This window comes from Natator depressus, chromosome 8 (genome assembly GCF_965152275.1).
Source record: "Natator depressus isolate rNatDep1 chromosome 8, rNatDep2.hap1, whole genome shotgun sequence".
NCBI lineage: Eukaryota > Metazoa > Chordata > Testudines > Cheloniidae > Natator > Natator depressus.
In genome coordinates, this window is record NC_134241.1 from 9,819,662 (window position 1) to 9,831,241 (window position 11,580).

Below are 11,580 nucleotides of genomic sequence, written 5' to 3' on the forward strand. Positions count from 1 at the left end.
ACTTCATCTAAATGCCAGAACACATCTCTGTATGTCTGGTGTTTTTGTTTTGTCAGTCATGTACAGAATCTGCACTGTTACAGAGAAGGAGCCTGAGCTGCTTGTCTGAGTTTATAAAAAGCATTGGCAGACCCTCACCTCAAATCGTACAAGAATAAATAATTAATAGGCCCTATGTATAACCCTCAGCTTTACTAATGTCTCTGAAGGTGCCATTTTAAAAAAAATCCATATTGGGTGATAGAGACCGATCATTAAATCCTAGGGTCATAAGGAGGAACTGCTTCATGAGTCAACTACTGCCTGAGTAGGACTTTGATGGATAATTCCTAGCCAGACTTGTATACAGTGGAATTACCTCAAGTCCACTGTGGGTGGGAGTGAAAGGGGACGGTAGCCTGGGCGGAAGGCTATGCACAAGTTGTGCCAGATAATCCCAGTTCGGCTGGGGCATATTCTGAGCTGGTGTCTAGGAGAGAGATGAGGCCTGGAACAGTGGCTACATCCCTCCCCCCACACGCCTTGTTTGGGGGCTATTAAATTTGCCTAATTGTATCTCTCTCTCTGGCCTATCCCTTGCCCTTCCTGTATTCAATTGCCACCCTCTGCATCAGCTTTGCAGAATTTTCCAAAGAGTGCAATGGATATAGGTATATGCACATCCCCACTTCAGTGCTTAAATGTTGTTGTAAAGGCTCTCCTCCACACCAGGCTGAACTTCACCCTGATTGGTTAAAGTCACTCTAGCCTCTGGCGACAAGTTGGGAAACACAGCAGGGACCTTTTGTGCAGGAAACTTTGTAGTTGTGTAACCTACCAAGAACAAAAGACACCTTCCATGGGGCATGCCGGTCAGTATTCCTGAAATAGCTACTTTACCAGGTCCTGGATTCTTCTGTGTACCATCAGCAGATGTCATTATTTTTCTTTGTGATTTTATCTGACATAAAAAAAATTCCCCTCTGAAGTTATGTACTAATAAATCAGCTTCTTAGTATATCATTAGTGACAATATAGCGTTATGGGCTGACAGCCTAGCTATGTATTCTACACTGTAGTGATTCTGAACTTGGGAATGATAGGTATACCAAACAAGAAGTTTACTTGCCATTCCACTGAAACTGACCCTGCCACATTTGTGATCACCTTGGTTAGAGTTCTCATAATTTCTGTGGCTAACACAGACCCTTGCCTTTGAGGGAGTACTTCAAAGTTTATATGGCATGGAGTATATTGTGTGTTAGCTAGCATGGTACGGTACAAAAGGGGCATCTTAAGGATGGCAAGGCACAGAAAAAGAAACATGCTGCACTTGGACTTTTGGTCCGTGCCACTTTCTATCAGTTAGCCTAATGGAAAATGTGTACAAATCTTTATTATTGTCTAGTCACATCTAGTCAGAGTGAAAGACATTATGCTAGGCAAATATCTTTAATGGGAGAACACTAAGAAAGGTAACTTGCTTTTGTCAATATGATAGAGCAACTAACCAGGATGTAATGTTTGTACAGATGAAAAGTTTATAAAATATAATGACATTACTTATTATGGTATTGCCCAATGTTTTATTCGAGTGATTTGTAGAAGTGGAGAGAAAAGGCATCTGTAAGGAGAATAAGAGGCCTTCGGAGAGTGGGGTTAAATTTGTTGTACTTGCAAGGGGGTGAAATGAATATAGTCCTTGGGTAGAGCCCAGGGTAATCCTTCTTGTGGAACTTTTTTTTGGGAAATCTCTGCTCTCTGGCTGCAATATGGTGCAATCCAAATGCAAAACCATTTTCTCTTTGGAATTAGCTTTGATCCAGGGATGAAAATCAGCCTTTGCATGGTCACAGAGGGGAAGAATGCCACCAGAAGCAAGAAAGCCCCTGCATTTCCCATATCAATTCAAACACTGGCATCCCCACTGTAACTGATCTTGCATGAGCAGGCATTTCCTATAGCAACCAGACAATACTCTTGCAGTCTTAAATAATCTAATCTCTTTTAGGTGGGTTTAGGGGAACTCAAGCAGAGCACTAATCTCAGAGGAAATAAAACAGCATGACAAATAAAGAGTGTTATTCAAGTATTATGTTCTGCTTAGCCTGATAATAAAAGCAATAACAGAATAGCGCAGAAACCAATAAACCTGTTGGGGCCCTAAGTAGCTTCCCTCTGTTGGCTGCACTGCAACCTCTGATGTTCAGCTTACCATCCCTCAGACATTTGCTCTCTCTAAATACAAACAATATGAAACACTGGCATTTCTGTTACATGAACCCAAAGATTGCAGACATTTGATTGAACCTGCTACCCCACATCCCAACATGTGGGCAATGGTTTTTGTTTAGAAGCGTGGAAAATCTGGGCAACCATTCAGAAAAACACCACTTGCATGCAAGGTCCAATTTCTTGCGTTTTAGCAGGCACTTTGTTTTGTAAACTCCTTGGTTTTCCTCGCCTCTCTTTTGTAAATAATAGAACTGGTTCAAAAAAGGTTTTATTGGACTGTTTTTGTTTTCTGGAGGGCAGGGGGAGTGTATATGATGGAAAATGGCTTTTCCATCTTTTTTTTTAAATGTTCATTTTGCTCAAAATTTTTCTTAAAAAAATTCAATGTTGAAATGAAAGATATTGAAGGTTTTTTAAAAATGTTTTGTTTTCTTCAGGTTTTTTGCCCCATGTTCTCTCTTTTCACCCCTCCTGCCCATCCGCCAGAAAACCAGAGGAAATTGAAAAAATTGTTCTCTCACTTTTTTTACTTTTACCACTCTGTATCAGAGGTGTGGAGCAAGGGGGGACAGGAGGGGACTTCAACTACCCCCCCCCCTTTTAAAAAAAAGTCTAGAAAAAATGTCAGTTTGAAACAAATGTTTGTTTGCTTCATTTCAAACTTTTTCAATTAAAAACGTTATGGAAAATGTAGGAACAAAACAGAATATTTTAGTTTCTTCAAAAACATTACACAGCAATAGAATTCTATTTTTCGACTGGCTTTAATAGTCAGATGGTTGTAACCATTATTTATTTTTTCTTGAGATGGGCCCAAGCCATAATAACAAAGGAGCAGCCATATTGGGTCAGATCAAAGGTCCACCTAGCCCAGTATCCTGTCTTCCGACAGTGGCCAATGCCAGGTGCCCCAGAGGGAATGAACAGAACATGTAATCATCAAGTGATTCATTCCCAGCTTCTCACAAACAGAGGCTAGGGCCACCATCCCTGCCCATCCTGGCTAAAGTCATGGAGTTTCAATCTGGATCAGAGTTCATATTTCCCCAAAGTTCAATGGGTGGGGGTGGGCTTGTATCCACAGTTCTGGTTCAGTTCCCTGTTTACATAAAACATAAGAAGTGGTTAGTGAATCAGAGTCAGGAGATTTGGGTTCCTATCCTGTCTTCAAAACTGTATGACCTTGGGCAAGTCATTTTATCTCTCTTTCCCCTACTACTGTTTGTCTGTCTTGTTTAGCTGCCTGTAAGCTCTTTGGGGCAGGGACTTGCGTGTGTTTGTACAGCACCTAGCACAATGGGGCTCCAGGTTCACTTGGGGCCTCTAGTGGCCAGTGTAATACAAATAATAATGAGGTGCCCTGTGCAGACCATGCTGGGCCTTGTGTTCTTTAACGTGATGTATTTTCCTGGTCTAGATGTAGTGTTTGCCAGAAGCTGGGAATGGGCAACAGGGGATGGATTGCTCGATGATGACCTGTTCTGTTCATTCTCTCTGGGGCACCTGGCATTGGCCACTGTCAGAAGACCGGATACTAGGCTAGATGGACCTTTGGTCTAATCCACTGTGGCCATTCTGATGTTCTTATGTATATTTCTGATTGTTGCCTATCACCATTGGTGCCTTATAGCAGCATGGTGCTTGTAGCATATATCTCTGTATAGTGCCCTTAGGAAGGACTTCTATGTGCTACTGTAATAAAAATAATTAATAAGAATTGGATGAACAAGGGGAATGGAGTGCAGAAAACTGGGACTCCACAAATGAAATATCTGTGCCTTAGTGTGGACTGAGGCTGAATCTGTAGTTCCATTGTACATTATCACACACATGTCACAACACAGTGTGGCGTGTATTATGTACCATACGTGGGTGATGTGTAAATAACAAGGTGGAGCTCAGAAAATACACACTTCATAATGTGCCATCAGGCTGAGTTCAAAGGGATTACTTTTACCATTTCATCTCCCAAATTGCTTCAACAGTATTCACTCATTTTCCCATATTTTCTATGTACATTTCACAAGCGCCCTGCAGGGCAAAATACAAATAAACTTCAAAGTAGGGAAAATAATTTGGCTTTCTCTTACTTTTGGATGTCTCCTTTTTTGTATAATACTGGCAGTAGCCTGTGGGTGAGTATTGGAGTTCAAGCATTTGAAATACAGTGACATGGATGTATCCTCCAGAAGAAGTGGAAACTTTTAAACTTATGTGATCAGATCCCAAAGTCCTTATTCGAGGCCCCTTTGCTCCCTGCTGTAGGAAAAGCCATGGCTAAGGAAGAGGAGATCTCCAGGAAGTTTCCTCACTGATATTTCTCCCCAGCAGCTTCTCTGAAGGCAGGGTTTACTCCCTTTGATGCAGGCCTTGGGACCCACCAGTAACTCTCACAGTTCCCCTAGCCCCCAGGCCTCCTTCTTGGGTCTTGGTGTAGGACAAGGCTCCACTGTCACCATGCAGCATGGCTCCATTGACAGCTTTCCCGCAGTTGTCCTGGAAACTCTCCTTACAGAGGATCCCTGCTAGTGGGTAAGGGCTGGATTACATTTTCTCCTTCATCTCTTCTCCTAGCTCACCTCCTCCCCACTCTCAAATCACTGGATGTGCAGAGAGCTCTCAGCAGGGCCCAAGGAAGGAAAGATTGTTGGTGCCAATGGTTAAAACCAACAAACAGATGAGGGGAATGCTCCCTGCATCAGTTAAGGAGAAGTAGGAGTTGGGGGAGTACTGCTCCCCTAAGCCATGGAGCGATGGGAGAACTTTCCCTATGCTTTTATGCCTTGGGCAAATCACTTAGGCCCAGGGCCCCATAGATATTTAGGTGCTCTATTCACTATGACCAGACAATCATGTTCAAAATGGCTTTAGGGGGGAGCCTTGGTTAAGCAAGATTTTTGGACACTGATTGGTTTGAAGTGCCCACAAGGCTTCTGTGTCTCACTTTAACCATGTATAACAGTGGTCTCCAAACTTTTTGGCTTGCGCACCCCCAGGGTGAAGACCGGAAGACCTGCTGCAGAGACACCGCCGACAGAGGAAGACCTGCCGCAGGAGCGCCGCCCAAGGGGAACACTAGGACACGCACCCCCTAGGGTCATCTCGTGCACCCCGTTTGGAGACCACTGATGTATAAAATGGGTCTAAGAATATTCCCACCCTCAGCAGAGCAGCTGTGAGATATTTGCAAAGCGCTCTGAGATCCTCAGATGAAAGGTGCTATTTGCAGGAAGCACATTAGCATTATATCCATCTTCTTAAACCTTCATATAGGTGGCAATCTGGAAACTGTCAAGTATTTTTCAATATGAAAGAGAAATAACCATTAAACGTTTGTGCCACTAGTTAGAGAAGTTGGGAAACTCTGTGGGTATTTTACCATATTTGCTGACTATTTTGAGGAGATAGGTATGTAGGAAAGTATGAGTGACCTTTGGAAAGGCTTCTTAGCTGTTTATGTCAGGCAGCATTCACTTTTGCTTGCTGATGGTGAGTGCCTCTCATCGCTTGATACTTTTCGTGTCCTTGCAGCTTGTTTTAAAATCTTTTAACACAGAGGGATGAGCCCAGAGCTAACCCCAAATGTAAATATGAGATCTGGCAGACCTGTCACTCCTGAGCATGTCCTAGAATTCGCCACACTGGCTGCCAGTGGGGGAGGGGGCTGCAAGGTTTCCTGTTGGCCTACTGCCAGATGACCGTGTCCGTTCTTACACTATTTTAGCATCCATTTAGAAGCAGTGCCTGCCGCAGTCACTTTATGGCTAGCTCCTGGATATCTGTTTGCTTGACAACCACTTTCAATTATTTGCAAAATAACACCTAAAAAGTATATAACTGTTCCACAAGGGCACGTTGAAATGATGAATACAGACTACAGCTCAATATCATTTTCACCGGCTTATCTGCTGCAGCATGTTAGCTATGCCCTTCGTTGCAGCATGGTTTCCTGTGAGTTTCCCCCTCAAAGCCGTGCGTGATGGGTTGGCTCACAGAAAGCCCCTTGGGACTGCCAACGGATGTGCCAAGACTACTACTGCCCCTGCTTTCCCTGCCAGCTTAGGACTCCAGCACCCTGTCTTGCTGAGCCAGACACGCCCGTCTGCTCCAGCACAGACCCAGGGTCTGAACCACATGCCCCAAAGTTGCAGGCTTAATTGAAAGCAACTTACGAAGTGTTCCTGTCCTTGACGCTCAGATGCCCAACTCCCAGTACGGTCCAAACCCTAAATAAATCCATTTTACTCTGTATAAAGCTTATACAGTACAGGGTAAACTCATAAATTGTTTGCCCTCTATAACACTGACACAGAGAGATGCACAGCTGTTTGCGCCCCCCCCCCCAGGTATTAATACATACCCTGGGTTAATTAATAAGTAAAAAGTGATTTTATTAAATACAGAAAGTAGGATTTAAGTCAGGGGTGGGCACACTATGGCCTGCGGGCCACATCTGGCCTGTGGAACCCTCTGGCCCGACCCCTGAGCTCCCGGCTGGGGAGGCTAGCCCCCGGCCCCTCCCCTGCTGTTCTCCCTCCCCTGGAGTCTCAGCGCATCACGCTGCCAGCACATGCTCTGGGTGGTGGGACCGTGAGCTCCCTGGGCAGCACAGCTGCAGAGCTCCAGCCTGACCCGGTGCTCTGTGCTGCTTGGTGCAAGGCTGCCTGTCCTGGTGCAGCCACGCTGCCAGCCTCCTGTGCTCCAGGCAGCGCGGTAAGGGGGCAGGGAGTGTGGGGGAGTTGGATAGAGGGCTGGGGAGGGAGGGGCAGGGAGTGGGGGGGGTTGGATAGAGGGCAGGGGAGTTCGGGGGTTGGTCAGAGTGTGGGGAATATGGGGGTTGAATGGGGACAGGGGGCAGTCAGGAACGAGAGGAGTGGTTGGATGGGGCAGCAGGGGGCAGTGAGGGGTGGAGGTCCCAGCCGGGCTGTCAGGAATGAGTGGAGTTGGATGGGGCAGCGGGGCTAGTTAGAGGTGGGGGGTCCAGGGGCGGTCAGGAGACAGAGAGCGGGGGGGGGGGTGGATGGGGCAGAGGTCTGGGGGGTCCATCAGGAAGGAGAGGGAGGGTTTGGATGGGGCAGGAGTCCTGGGGGGGTCTGTCAGGGGGTGAGAAGCAGGGAGGGTCAGATGGGGCGGGGGGCGTGCCATGCTTGGCTGTTTGGGGAGGCACAGCCTCCCCTAACAGGCCCTCCATACAATTTGGGAAACCAACGTGGCCCTCAGGCCAAAAAGTTTGCGCACCCCTGATTTAAGTGGTTCCAAGTAGTAACAGACAGAAAAAAGTGAATTACCAAGCAAAATAAAATAAAACACACAAGTCTAAGTCTAGTACAGTAATAAAACTGAATACAGATAAAATCCTCACCCAGTAAACTTACTTTTACAGACTAGTCTCCTTCTAGTCTGGGTCCAGCAATTACTCACACCCCCTGTAGTTACTGTCCTTTGTTCCAGTTTCTTTCAGGTATCCTTGGGGTGAAGAGGCTCTCTCTTTAGCCAGCTGAAGACAAAATGGAGCGGGGGGGTCTCCCAGGGGTTTAAGTAGTCTTTTTCTTGTGGGTGGAGACCCCTCCTCTCTCTCCTATGCAAAGTCCAGCTAAAAAATGGAGTTTTTGGAGTCACCTGGGCAAGTCGCATGTCCATGCATGACTGAGTTCCTTACCAGCCAAGCCACATTCCTGGGAAAGCTCAGATGTGGATTCGCATCTCCAAATTCATTGTTTGCTTAAGGGCTTCTTGACTGGGCACTTACTGAGAATAGTCTTTTCTCAGGAAGCTGACCAACTGCTTCACTAAAACCTACTTAGAATCAGAGAAGTATACAGCCAATATTCATAACTTTGAATACAAAACTGATACATGCATACAAATAGGATTAATAGATTCAGTAGATCATAACCTCTACAAAGATATGTTACATGGTATATGTAGCATAAAACATAGTCCAGTTAAGTCATATATATATATATATACATTCATAAGCATATTTCCATAAAGCCTTATGGGGGGGCACCATCACACTGTGCAGCAACATATTTGATATTTTCTAGTTAGAGTAGCACAAAGTCATCTAAGATTAGCTGTTTCATTACTTGAGTTACGCTGGGGAAATACAATGTTTGATGGCTTTGTCTCTGTTAGACTAAGGGTATCCGACTGGCCTATGTAACATGACCCATAGCAATACTGCCAAATTCGCAGCCCACTAAAGTTTTCCTTTTATTGTTGGGGCTTCCTTATACTCTACTCACAGATTTGCAAGAGGGCAACATGTTGCTATTTTATGATGAAAATGGTGTCATGTTGTCACTGGTACTTCTGACCTCCTCCCCAACAAAAAAATCAACCCTACACAAGAAAATTACATTGCCATCTTCAAGAATCAAATACTAATTGACTAGTAAGGAAGTGGAACTAAAGGACGCCTGTACAGAACATGTGGTGATATCGTAATCTTTTTTAAGTTACTGCTTATTTATTTACTCACTAATTTGCCAAATTCTGCGATTTGCAACAAAATCCCAGTTATTAGTAGGAATTAGCCAGATGTTGCTGTATGACTTCCCACAATCAGTTTTCAAATATTGCAGGAAACACTTGGCAAAAAGCCAAAATTCCCTGTAATAATTCTAGCAGCACTATCAAAAAAGCAGGAAAACAGGTGACCTTGCAACCTCCCCGTCCCCCGCAATGGTGATGACATGAGGGCTTTGGCTTCCTCAACCATGGGATGCTGTTCTGAGGAGGAGGACTTCTGGAAAGCGATGGGGTTTACTTGACCAAGAAGGGGAAGAGCACCTTTGGACACCAACTCGCCACTCTAGTGAGATGGGCTTTAAACTAGGTTCAAAAGGGGCAGGTGACACCAGCTCACAGGTGGGTGTTTTTAAAAAAAGGTGATCGTCACAGGATAAATGTTGGGGTGCTGATGAAAAATTACAGTAGGGTTAGTGAAGCAACAAGAGGAAAAGAGTGGGTGGGGGGGCAGCTGCTCAACAGCTTAGATATCTATACACAAATGCAAGGAGTCTGAGGAATAAACAGGAAGAACCAGCAATGTTAATACGTAAGCTAAAATATGACATGACAGAGACTTGGTAGGCTGAAACTCATGACAAAAATATTGGTATGAAGGGGTACAGGAAGGACAACCAGGGGAAAAAAGGGAGGAGGTGTTGCATTATACATCAAGAATACATATGCTTATTCTGCAGTCCAAAATAAGAGGTGAGCAAGGCAGTTGAAAGTTTCTGGGTGATAATAAAAGGGGGAAAGACCGTGGTTGATGTCATGGTAGAAGTCTACTATAGAACACCAAATGGAGACGAAGTATTTCTAGACCAGAGGTCGAAAACTCAAATGACCACGAGGGCCACATGAGGACTACTACATTGGCCTGAGGGCCGCACCACTGACCCCCCCCAGCCCCAGCCCTGGCTCTGCCCCCACTCCACCCCTTCCATGAGGCCCGATGCCTGCCCCTTCCCTGAAATGCCCACCCCAACTCTGCTCCCTCCCTGCCCCCAGAGGGTGCAGGAGGGGTGCAGGGTGCAGCAGGGGCTCAGGGCAGGGAGTTGGGGTGCGGGGTGTGTCAGGGGGCTCAGGGCAGGGGGTCGGGGGGCAGGGGATCAGGGTGCAGGGTGTGGCAGGCAGCTCAGGTGCAGGAGGGGTGCGAGGTGCAGCAGGGGGCTCAGGGCAGGGGATTGGGGTGCAGGGTGCAGCAGGGGGGGTTCGGCTACAGGAGGAGTTTGGGGGGGGGCAGGTCCAGCCCAGCGTGCACCAGGGGCAGGGCAGGCTCCCTGCCTGTGTGCCCTGCCACCGCGCCACTCCGGGAAGTGGCCGGGACCTGGGCGGGGGCGGGGGGGGGGCGCGGCACAGGGAGTCTGTGTGTTGCCCTGGCTGCTCCTCCAGGTATCTCGCCCGAAGCTCCCATTGGCCAGGAACGGGGAACCGCAGCCAATGGGAGCTTCGGGGAGGTACGTGGAGGAGCAGCCAGGGCAACACACAGACCCCTGTGCCCCCTGTCCCCCCCGCAGGTCCTGGCCGCCTCCCGGAGCGGCGTGGGGGCAGGGTGGGAGCCTGCCCTGTCCCCGGAGCGCGCCGAGCCAGAGCCACTCTCGGTAAATGGCGGGGGGGCCCTCAGGGAGCTAGTGGGCCGCAGAAGAAAACCTGCGTGTTTAAGACCCCCTGTTCTAGACCAAAACACAATATGGGGTAGTCATGGGGCACTTTAATACGGCAGAACACAAGTTCTTGCAATGTAATGGGGACAACTTCTTGTTTCACAAGGTGAAGGAAGTCACCTGGGGCACGGCCATTTTAGCCTTGCGTCTGACTAACGGGGCGAATTGGTTGCAAAGCTGAAGAATGAAAGCCATTTCGGTGGACGTGACCATGAAATGCTAGTGGTCATGAGTCAAAGGCGTGAGCGCAACAGACTATGCCCAACAGACTTCAAAAAAGCAGACTTTAACATTCGCAGAGAAAGTCTCATGAGACAAAAAGGGTAAGGGAAAAAGGCGTTCAGTAGAGCTCTTAGTGTCTCAAAGAGACAATATTAAAGGCACAACAGAAAACTAACCTTTCATGAAGGAAAGACATCCTGACTTTAGTTGCTCTTCATATTGGCTGATCAGTGCGGGATTAATTTTTTGTGGGCCTGGTGCCAAACATGTTTATGGTTCCCCCCCCCCCGGGGCAAGGTGCGGGGATGGGGGGGGATGGTCAGTCTCCAGAGTGAAGGGAGGGCTGGGGGCAAGGAAGCACAGCACGGCGGGAGCAGCCCCGCTCTGCACAGCCCAGCCGGAGGGCACTGGTTACAAACCTGCAGCCGCCAGACGCACACTGGCCAGCCCAGCCCTGTGCTGCCAGCAGCCCCTTCCCGAGAGGGCCACCCTCCCCGCCCACCGCCCAGTGCCCCACCCTTATACCCAGCACCCCCTCGCTCAGAGACCTCCACCACAGATCTTTATGCCTGGCTCCCACCCCCTGCCCGCTGACTTCCCACCACTACTGCACACCACACCACTTGCCCAGGGGTGCCCCCCCCCCCACCCCCCCCCGTCCATAGACCTCCCCACTGCCCACCACGCTCCTCACAGTCCCACCATCACAGCTACACATCACCCCATATTCCTTAGGGGATTCGGCACCAAAAAATTAAACATTCTGTGCACAGTATTTTAAAATTCTGCAAATTTTATTTGTGAATAAATAAATGTGGAGGCGCCAACATGGCAGTGAGGCGCACAGGCCACTGGTTGCATGGAGGTGGCAGATTACTCTGCAGCCTCCCCCTGCCCATCCCAGGACAGGGACTCAGCAATGAGGCTGCATGCGACCCTGACACAGTGCAAGGGCCAGGCCTGC